Source organism: Trematomus bernacchii, unplaced genomic scaffold (genome assembly GCF_902827165.1).
Source record: "Trematomus bernacchii unplaced genomic scaffold, fTreBer1.1, whole genome shotgun sequence".
Classification (NCBI taxonomy): Eukaryota; Metazoa; Chordata; class Actinopteri; order Perciformes; family Nototheniidae; genus Trematomus; species Trematomus bernacchii.
The window spans coordinates 909,624-919,260 of NW_022987666.1; the positions used below are offsets into that span (position 1 = coordinate 909,624).

Consider the following 9,637-nt stretch of genomic DNA (forward strand, 5'->3'; position numbering starts at 1 on the left):
TTATTTAAAATCGTATCATTTCGGACTTTTGTTGCCGTCTGTGAGGAAATAAAATGGGGCTCAGAGCCTCAGGATACTGAAATCTGTATTTTTAAAATCTTTTTTTCCTTCTAATTTGTTATTTTTTTTAAAATAACTCACTGTTATTTACTCAACAATAACACACAATTATCCTTGTTTTTATTTATTGGTTTAATTCGATAATCTCGGGCTTTTTTTACGTCTGTCAGGAACTGAATTTCAAAATAAAGTCCGAAACAATACCAGAAACAGATTTAGGACTTTTCAATAATCCTCAGCGGTGATTGGATGTTTTAGCCGCAATGCACGTAGGGATATGGTGTTTATGCACACGTTTCTTTCGTGTCAGAAAGCACGATTTTCAAAGTAATGCATTTTAAGTGGAAGAATTGTTCGTGTCTCCTCTTCGTGTCTCGGGAAGCCGGAAGCTGTATTATTTTCTAATGTTTATTTTTTTTAACCATAACGGGTACTTTACACAACATTGAGTCAAACTTATCCTTGTTTTAATCCTTGTTTTATTTATGTTAAATTCTTGTTGTCGGTTAATTTTCCATTTTATTTATTAAGGTTTAAGATATCATTAGTCTTTTATTTTATTATTATCATGCTTGGTGTTTACACTTTTCTGCATTTTATAAGGCAATATATACTTTTTTGTTTTTGTCTGTAGGCTACTTAGATTATTAAATAGTTATTGTGTCAAAATATAGGAAATGTATTAAAGGGCCCATGTCATGGCCATTTCCACTGATCATAATTACATTGTTGAGGTATACTAAAATAGATTTATACTGTGCAATTTTCCAAACTCACATTGGTTTCGCATACAGCATCTCTGTCAAGCATGTGTATTCAGCAGTATTCACTTTCTCCACTAAACGACTCGTTGGAGCTCTTGCCCCCCCCTCCCTGTGAGCCTAGTGTGCTCCGATTGGTCAGCTCGGCCACTCGTTCTGATTAGTCAACCACCAGAGAGGCTGCGCCCATGTCAGTGCTTTTCCCGGCTGCTCTCAGCGTAACATCAGTCTTATCATGGCGTCGGTACAGCGGTATATTTTATATACATATATATTTTTAACTGTTGTTATAGAAGAGTGTGACGGCCCCAGGGCCTTTGTCTTACGATGGGGTGGAGCTGAAGAGGGTAATCAGCGCGATCACGGACACCTCCGGACACAGTCTCTCTCCAAAGCGGCTGCAGGAAGATTAACTCTGCGATCCTCTCAACCACCTGTCTCTGCATTTACCACAATAAATGTGCCGTGGTTTTGTAAACTCGTGTATGTCTCCTTGTCTTTCCGTTGTGGCCTACGAGCTACTCTCATAACAAAGAGTAAGTTATTTTTACCCGTTATAAACTACTACTGTTTGATGAGAAATCAAATCATGGTTTGCTATATATGAATTCAGGGAAGAAAGGATAGGCCTACTAAGTATTTCCATTAAACTTTATTTTTAGAAATGTACAAAATGAACATAAATATACATATATACACACGGTATATCATTCATTCCTCCTCCTCGCATCTTGCCTGCGCACAGTCGGTGCGGTGCCTTTTAGCACCCTCAGTAGTAGTAGAATCCCTTCCCCGTCATGGATTGTCCGCCAGGATCTGGCTGGACGAAATCAAATGCAAATCACAAAATATTAGAGAAACTTAGTTGTTTTAGATTAGTTAGTAGTAGTTGTGTAATGAACAGCTTGCCTGCTAATATGCTAACCTAGCTTTGTTTACCTTGGTAGCTAACACGATATGAACGTTAGCTTGGAGGAAAGGCAACTATAATGCAGTGTAATAAAACGACTATGAACAAAAGCTAGTGGTTCATATTAGGCTAGCAATAACGTGTTTATAATTGCAATCGTATACGGGTATTCTGCTACCATACAATGTAACTTGCATGAATACATTGTTTTGCGCTAGCATACAGCTAGCCTCGTTAGCTACATGCAGTATATGTACGGTCACAATGTACGGTAAATCACAGTACAGTATACTGTATGAGTATTCCGTGTGTGTGACTGCAGACATTCTCCTGCCATGACAAACATGTAAGGCCATCTGCTGATATTAGAGTTGATATATTTAAACGCTAGCAACGTAGCATCACAAAAATGTTTTTCTGACCGAAACTAGCTCTAGCTCCGTGTGTTAGATCGCTACGCCAGCTATAATGTAATTACGTTTCGCGACTGACCGGCAAATCACCCGGAGTATACTGTCAATAGGTATTTTGTGTGTGAATGCAGACATTCTCCTGCTATGAGATACATGTATGCAAGGCCATCTGCTGATATTAGAGTTGATATATGGAAACTCTAGCAACTTAGTTAGCACTGTGTCAATGGCTTAGCAGTCCAACACAGTTTACACATTTAAACAGTCTTGTTTGATAAATACACAAATAACAATGCAAACTTACAGGTTGTATACCCGGATCTTCCCCTGCTCCAAACGGTCCAAACAAGCTGTGCATATCCGGCCTCAAACTGGGCAATGTTTTGGAAGCTTTCGTCTGTGAAATGCCGGTTCTTCGAACCTCTGGAGGAGGAACACGCCGCTGCTGGTGTGGCCATAGCTCTTCGGGATTGGTCCATTTCGTTCCGGGTACCGCATGACATCATGCGGTACCCGGAAGAATGAAATGGGCAGTGACGTATCTCCAACGAGGCGTTTTGGGGAGGTATTTTCTGTGTTAGAGTTTTACTCGCTACAGGGTGTACTTTGAGGGTTTTGACTCTGCACACCGTTTACATGCATAAAAACCTTCATAACACACAAGGGGACGGGTAATAACCGGAAAAGCATGACATGGGAGCTTTAATATTTTATTGTATAATCGGTACAGGAAATGACATAATTCAGAGCACCACCACCGGTCCGGCATTGCTATCCATCCTCTGACAAAGTAAGTTGTGTCACTAAAGTCTGATGCATGATTTAATAATTGGGGCTTTTTTTTAAGCCTTTTCTCGCATAGTTCATCATACATAATGAACTGTTCTAAGTCTGAGAAATGCTTTCGCCATTATCAGCAAAGCAACATTAATGTGAAATTATTCTTGCGGGCGCCTAGCTAGCTAGCTCACGTTCAACATAAGCTTAATCTAGTTTAGCTACATTTATATCAGCTCATAAGTGGTGTGTGGAAAATATTTGTCTTAATTACGGCTACATACTTCGGTGTTAAAGTGTGAGTTATACGTTATCTTAATCGCTTTTGTTTTACACATGACAGTACTAACGCTGCCGAGTGGACATTTAACATATGTTTGGGGGGAGGGGCATAGTCCATGTGCTTGTTCCGCGTCTGAAACAGGAAACACGTACATGAACTCACTCAGTCTGTCTAAAGTAGTTAAACCGTCACAATGTGCATTTAAAAAAGCTAGTTTCACTACATAATTCACTTTTTCTGTTCTCTCCTGCAGCTCCTGTACCCACACCACAAACCCATACACTGATCTACACCATCATAAAACCAACGGCACTTTTAAGAGCCAAACTCAACCTATCTCTCTGTCTATCTACCTAGCTTTCTTATAGTTATTGTCTCTATCTTTTTCTATCATTCATTATCTATTTCTTCATCTATCTATCTCAATCTTACAATCTGTCTCACTATCTCTGTCTGTCTCATACAGCAGCTGTTTGTTTGCATATCTGTTGTGTCTGTCTGGCTGGCTGGCTGGCTGGCTGTGTTGCAATGGCAACAAAACACAACCCAGACCCCAATAATCCCACATCCAAAGAAGGGAAACGCATGGCTCTTGAGCTGAAGCATGAACACATGCTAGCTGAAGCTAAGGTTGGTGTTTTAACCCATATGACCTCATTCATTTCCTACTTGAATGTGGCACTATCTCTTATCCAAAAAATGCTGAACAGGCCAAGAGTAACTGGATTTTGGATCAATGTATAGGGCCTTTGCAAAACAGTTCATCATTACAACATGGGGGGCAGAGGCTTACTAAATAAAGCTTGTTCAACTTGTTTTACTTCATTAGTTGGATATGGTAGGAAAAACTTGAAGCAAAAATGTTCTTCAAGTGAATGAATTTCCTTTTATTTGTCCACTGTCATATGGTATTAGTTTATCAGCAACATCAACCTTACATGAGTTGTTACTTGGTCACAGAAAGCAGCTGAGGAGAGGAAACGGGCACGCTCTGTAGGAGACACTTTACAGTCCCCTAAAAGGGGCTGTGTAGGACGTGGCAAGCCGAGAGGGAGGCGTGGAGGGCGACGCCAAGGCTCAGCTACAGGTTGAAATCCCAATTATTTTACATTTTTATGAATTTACTAAGTAAATGGTTGGAAAATCTAATTAAAACACAGTAATTGCTTGTTGAGGGTCTACAATAATTCCAATATATAAACGCATAGTGACACTCCAGTCGGAGACATTCCCACTGTGGTGTCATAAGAACTATGCTTTATTTAATTTCACAAGCTTTTAAACAATAGGTAGATAATACAAATCATCAGTTATCTGTTGTTAACCCTCTGTGTGATGTTTTACAGTCACATCCCCCCCGACTGAGGGCTTCCAGTCATCCAGTGTGGAGGTTCTGCGTACTGAACCTTCAGCACAACATGAATTTGGTAAATCACAAAAATGGCTTTAAGTTTAAAACTAAAATCAATTTTTAAATAAATTGTGTTAGTGAGAGAAAATAACCTTATACACAACTGACAGTTCAGGACTCGAACGAGGAATAATTCAGTAAAGATATTGGCCAGTTCCATACTGAGCAAAGAAATGATCCTTGATTTTTAGTGTTCATCTTAAATATAGTCATTTACAGTTAAAGTTTCCCATTCTGTTCACAGAAAAGAATATGGAGAGACTCTCTGACATTCTTTCCTCATGTCCTCCTCCTGAGCCTCAAAGAAGCTCTGCCTCATCCTGGTCTTTTCGGCAGCAGAAAGCCTCAGAGCGCTGGAAAGAAGCGAGACCACACCACCTACAATGCCTTCTAGAAAAAGAGGCTGTTGGTCATCCCCTGTGTGGCCTCTGTTATTAGGTGAGATAACATTTACCTTTATTTAAATTACTTTACCTAATTGTAATTTTTCAGTATTAATGCTCAGTGCTCTGCTATTTCAGCTAGCATGCATGACTTTTGGGATGTTAGAAAACTGGATACCTAGAGAAAACCCACATGAAAATGAAAGTAATTCTAGGATATTATAATCATTTTGTATTTCCTCCCAAGGTGTAGAGAGTGTCTCCCCGAGGAGTGGTTCTGTGGAGACTGTGATGTACTTCATCACAAGAAACAGCCACTCCACAACAGGGACAGTTTAATTAATGGGTTTTTTAAACCATTTAGTCCAACAACGTGTGTTGTTAGAGTGGAAGGTGGATATGACACCCATGACCAAGGTATGCTCTCTCAAACTTGCATTTTGATGTTCACATGTCTCTTCGGCCAGCAGATAATGGTAATTAGTGCTTTTTTTTTTTTTGACAGCTTGCATATTGCCAACTGTGAAGGCACCCAACTGCTCCTGTAAAGGCAACAACTTCACTGTGGTACCAGGCAAACCAGTGATTTTAATTACCATCAATGGTAAACAAATATATATATATATATTTGGATTTCTATTGAATTGTTGTTATATTTGTACTGTTGTGGGCTGAGGCATTGTGCTTCCAATTGGAGTAAAACCTTCATGTAATATCTGTTAATCTTTGACTATTTGTAGATGGAACTGTTGTAAAATGTGTCTTAATTATGTTTATTTACTTGTTCCAAGGGCGTTATGACTTGCATCTGCCACTATATGTCTGTCAAACTTGCCAGCAGCAGTGGACCCCCGACTTGAAAGTCCTCCTTAAGAGTGGATACTGGCCAGCTTCGGTCAGTATTTCCACACTTTACACCTTGGACCTCATGAGCTCCTTTGAAGAGCTCAAGGTCATCTCTCCGGGATTCTCCAGACAGGCCTTTGCAAAGCTGCTGGAGCATCGCACAAAGTGTGGAGGAAGAGTAAGTATAAATATTCGTTACCATATTATACATTATAACATTTCCGTAAATAGACAAAATCACAGCAATTATGTAATTATCTTCCAGTCTGGACCTGTCAACGGAGATGCACTGCAGCGCAGCTTTCTGGAGTTCTCCTATGCCTCGTATGAGGAAGACCAGCTCTGCTGTGGTGCTCCTTTCATCTGCCCTGCCTGCACGCCGGAGATGTTGGCTGTTTCTGCCGATGGAAACAGGAAGCTCTATCGCTTTCGGCGAAGTGGAAGGTGCTGTTTTTACAATGTTGTTATTTAACTTTTTTGATTACTGTTTATATTTCATGGATATATTTGCTAATCTCTTTTTCCTTAGTTCTGATGGCAGCGCCTTTTTTAATGGGCTCTTTGTAGCAGAAGACAGCGCAGTGGCTGCATTTGTCGACAAAATACAGAGATCACTGAAAAATGCAAGTTTTTATTCGTCATTTTACCTTATAGGTATATCACAAAAATAGCCATGTATATCCGACCTAGACTTTCTTCAAATTCAGCTACTTCTCCTTACCATCTACTCCAAAATCAGATAATTAGAACAAATGGTGTAGATTGTGATTCCATTGCTTTTAACTGATTTGTCATGATGTAATGCATGTCTTAGACCCAGGGAAGAGGCACATGTGGGGACTCCCAGTGGACAGCAGCGAGGGAGACGTCAAGGAGGGCTTCTAAGCTGGATGAAGAAGGGATGGAGGTGGCTGTATGTCGCCATGGGTTTCTTTTGAAGGCCTTAAATATGTACAGGGGGGAGATATTCGCCTACCCCCTGTATCTTCAAAAGGAACTCATGCCAGCCAAAGCCAAGTTCTTCGCCATGGATGTGGCTTGCAAGTACTGGCCGTACATGGAGAAAGCTGCAAGTGTCCTTCCTGCTCTCCAGGAGCTGACCACCATGAAGCCATTCCTCAGTGTAATGCATGCTCGAGCCCATGCTACCAAATGCGAGGTATGTGAAATATTTTTGTATCACCTACATTTATATTTTTTATATTTATAATACTGAAGTAGTAAATATCTAAGATATACTGTTTAGTATAGTAGTATGTAGCCTCTTTGCACAACAATTCCAGCAACCTTTTACCATCAGATTATATGGAGTGGGAAGAACCAGGAGGGAGCAGGGATGACCGCCGGGGAAGAGGTGGAGCAGGTCAACAGCTACCTGTCCCGTTGTGCCCTGACAACCAAATACATGTCCAAAGCAGGTGAGTGGAAGGTTTTGCCCTATTATTGCATACTTTTTTAGATGACACATCATAACCTCATTATTGCTTTCAAAAGCACGACTGGACATGCTCACAGTGCATGCTATGGGATGGAACAGGAAAAAAGGTGACTCCCTTCATCAGGCACTTTCCACAAGATATGTGAAGGTGAGCCTCCTATTAAAGGTGTTGTGTCCTTTGTCATTTGCACATGGCTTGTTGTTAATCATAGCAAGTTTTAATCTTGATAAATGTCCATCGTCTACTGTTTATCAGACTAGTAAGAGGCTCCTGGAAGAGACTGCAAGTCTTGAGGAACTCAAAACGGAGCTACATTGTGTCTCAGATGACATGGTGTCGACGTGAAGGAATGGGCATCTGGTAAGCACGACGAGATAACACCAGCTACATATCATTGTCCATGACTGTTTGAATTTACAGATTTGATCCTAAAGAGCAGCCAATGATATAAGGCTGATTTTTCATGCCACGTAATGGGACCCTCACTGGATTTCAGTAGACGGGACATAATCTTCAAGCAATAGCAAGCCAACTATGTGTCCATGTTTATCTCTGATATGTTCCAGTTTCCATAGTTGTACCATCAATTTGTGTTAAAAGGTGTTACACAACTTTGTTTCTCAAAACCGTTACGTGTTGTGTAACAGTACATTTTACTGCCACTATTATTTCTACAGGAACATCAGAAACATCGGGTACTTCTGAAGACATCCTTCAAACAGCACTGCAGCAAAGCATTGAGGGGCTTTACCTAAGTGTGAGGCAGCGGAAGCAATCCCTATACAGACAGAATGGTATAACAATATAATGTTTTAGGTTGCAGATTCAACCTACTGAATTACATGTTTGGAGTTTTAAACATATTGTTATGCTATAATGAAAATGTGACCCATGTATACATAACTGTGATTGGATTTTAGCTAACTTTACAGCCAAGAAAAAGATACTGGATCAAGTGATGCTTACACGGAGACTGCAAGAGGAGAAAGGCATCCTATTGTTGGAGATGGCGCAGCATTGCACATGGTTGCAGAACATGGCAGTTGCTCTAAAAAATAAGGTGGCTGAGGAAGGTAAGTTGAAAGCAAAACTTAACCTACCTTGTAAAGTATGAGTTTTAAAGGAAAAAAGTCAGCCCAAATCATTCTTGGTCACAGAAATTGGATGGAGTATAATGGCCTTTGCCCATTCGACCCGGCCATTTTACATAATGAAGTCCCTTGACAGTGACAATCATCTTTATGTACATGGGAGAGAATATACTCCATTGAAGTGCTCTGGCCTCGTGAAGCAATCTTACTTTATAGTATGTCCATATAACAATATTTTGTGTATTTTCAGATGTAGACAAGGGGAATGTAGGACTTGGGTGCACCCTAAGAAGGAAGCATGCTGAGGCGTCGGAGAGGTTGCAGGTGGTACTGCAGCAGTACAAGACTGCTTTAGGTCCTGATGCTTCTTTCCTTCAACATGAAGAGGAAAGTCAAAGTGGCCTAAGCAGTCCAGACAGCAGTGAGGATGAAGAAGGAAACATCATTTAGGTAATTTACTTAGGAATTAATGTACAGTATCTTTGTTGATTTAGCCTCAACCTAGACATGTTGCTGTTACTTTTGTATTCATTAATGCTAAACATACATTGTGTATTCAAAAACCTCAAATGTGGGTTCTGATCTGCCCCTCTTTTTTGTTTCTCTGTATTTCCCCAGATTGCTCTCAAGCACGAATATCCGCCAAGACTTGATGTGCTATCAGAAATGTAAATACTTTACTGACTTTATATTTAGAGATTGTATTCATACTCCTCAATGGAAGATCACCCTTGAATATGTTGACCATATGACTTTTCCCTATGCCGCAGCATCAGGCCAAACATTTCACTTGTACACAACTTAAATGTTATTGAACAAAATGCTCAGCGTCCCTGGAATGCATCCTGAGCAATGAACCATTCACTTTTGATCCTTTTTGAAACACTAGAATGTAAATTCCTAAATGTCCAAGTATATCTTGCTGGTTACCAAACAACTTGGTGAGCACATCATTGTCCAAGAGCAGGAGGTCTTTCCCTTTTTTCCCAGAACGGGATGCCTATGCATTATTATTTTCGATCTCTTATAGGATTGACCTGTCATTAACTTGATATGACTGCACCTGTTACACTGCAGGCCAATGACAGCTTTGCTCTAATTGTTCATTTTTGTTTCTTTTGCGTTACTTGCTTTTATTGCTTTGTCAGTTATATTTCCTTTTTGATCTCCAGCTATTAACCTGATTGATTGAAGTACTTCAATCAACATGTACAATGCACAGTCTTTTAGGATGTATAATTAGGGACATTGAGATAAACAACA

General features: G+C 40.1%; 1 long non-coding RNA gene across 1 annotated transcript; it reads left to right on the forward strand.

The window, feature by feature from the left end:
- The first annotated feature begins 8,212 nt into the window (after positions 1–8,212).
- LOC117487142 lies at positions 8,213–9,411 on the forward strand. Its single transcript, XR_004556351.1, has 3 exons — positions 8,213–8,356; positions 8,625–8,824; positions 8,993–9,411. It is a non-coding gene; the product is annotated as an uncharacterized LOC117487142 (long non-coding RNA).
- The last annotated feature ends 226 nt before the right edge of the window (positions 9,412–9,637 follow it).